General features: G+C 66.9%; 1 protein-coding gene across 1 annotated transcript in view; it reads right to left on the bottom strand.

The window, feature by feature from the left end:
• LOC103908492 (nuclear mitotic apparatus protein 1) overlaps nucleotides 1-1,299 on the bottom strand; it is a 21,563-nt gene that overhangs the window by 1,557 nt on the left and 18,707 nt on the right.

Raw genomic sequence — 1,299 nt, 5'->3', positions numbered from 1 at the left:
GTTGGACTCGATGATCTTAGAGGTCTTTTCCAACCTGAATGATTCTATGATTCTAAGAGCTCCAGGCACAAGACTCCCGTCTACAACCCGGCCCTCCCGTGGAGGGGCACATCCCTCCCCTCCAGCCAGCTCCAGGGGCAGGACCGGGAGGAGGTTTCCTGCTCCGAGGGGGCTGCTCAGCAGTGCCCACCACCAAGGAAGCTCCCGGCACAGCCGGCACTTTGGTTAGCAGGCTCAGGGGCGGGCATTCACAGCAACCCCAGGTTAGTCTTTGCAGGGACGAGGTTTGTGCTACCCGAGCGTAAGGAGCAGCCGCGCGCTGGAAGCGAAGCCGAGGCCCCTTTAGGCGGGAGGGCGAGGGAAGACGGTGCGGTTACGCAGCGCCCCATCGCCGGAGCAGGCGTCTCCGCTGCCAACCGTTTGCTGTCGGGGTAAGAGCAGGAGGCCCAGCCCGCCGCGGGCGTCCTCTGTGCCAAATCTCAAGCCACGCAGCTCGAGGGGGGCCCATGCCCGCTCGGGAGGGGGAGGCATCCCACCCCAAAGGGGTGCTCCTGCAGTTCGAGAGTGGAGGGCGTCTGCTTGCAGCTTGCCCAACGCGCATGCGGGACGCGACACCACGGAAGGGCCGAGGGCCAAGGAGCCCCGCGAGGCCCCCGGCCGCAGCCGGAGCCCCAGGCGTGGGCAGGCGGCTCGTAAATCCTTCGGCAGCGAGCGCGCTCACCGCCCGGGCGCCTGCGAGCTGCAGTCCCACGGGTCAGCCGTCGTCTCAGCGAGGGGAGACGGCCGCCAGACCTCGGCTGCTGCGAGCTCCTGCCCGGCCGGGCTCTCCCTGCTCCAGGGGATGCTCGGGGAGCCCCCAGCCCCCCCGGTCACAGCCACGAGGCCTCTGAGGGGTCCCTGGGCAGCTCAGGCTGCGACTGCGGGGGCAAACCAAGCCGGGCAGGGAAATGGGGCTTTTCCAGCGTCATTTCCCAAGTGCTAAACCCACACCACGTCCAAGATTGACGCTGCCGTAAAGCATCCCACCTCCGGCCACATCTGGACGGCGCTTTCTGGGAGCGCAGCCCCCCTCCTCCCGGCACCAGCCGTTCCTGCCGGCTGGGCGAGGAGCTGAACCTCGGTTAAAGAGGGATGGACAGAAGGAATGGGGTATCCCAGCTCCCCCCCCAAATCCCCTCTCTCCAAGGACAAGGTATCACAGGAGCAACGGTCCTGTGTCAAGGAGCCCTGGATGCTCTCGGCAGCCGGTCAACTGCCAGTGCGCTGCCTGCGGCGTGTGCCACGGCCACAACAGGAAGG

The sequence above is a fragment of the Aptenodytes forsteri genome, unplaced genomic scaffold (assembly GCF_000699145.1).
Source record: "Aptenodytes forsteri isolate BGI_AS27 unplaced genomic scaffold, ASM69914v1 Scaffold254, whole genome shotgun sequence".
Lineage (NCBI taxonomy): Eukaryota > Metazoa > Chordata > Aves > Sphenisciformes > Spheniscidae > Aptenodytes > Aptenodytes forsteri.
The sequence above is the reverse complement of the archived record's forward strand: the minus strand, read 5'-3'. Positions and strand labels throughout refer to the sequence as shown.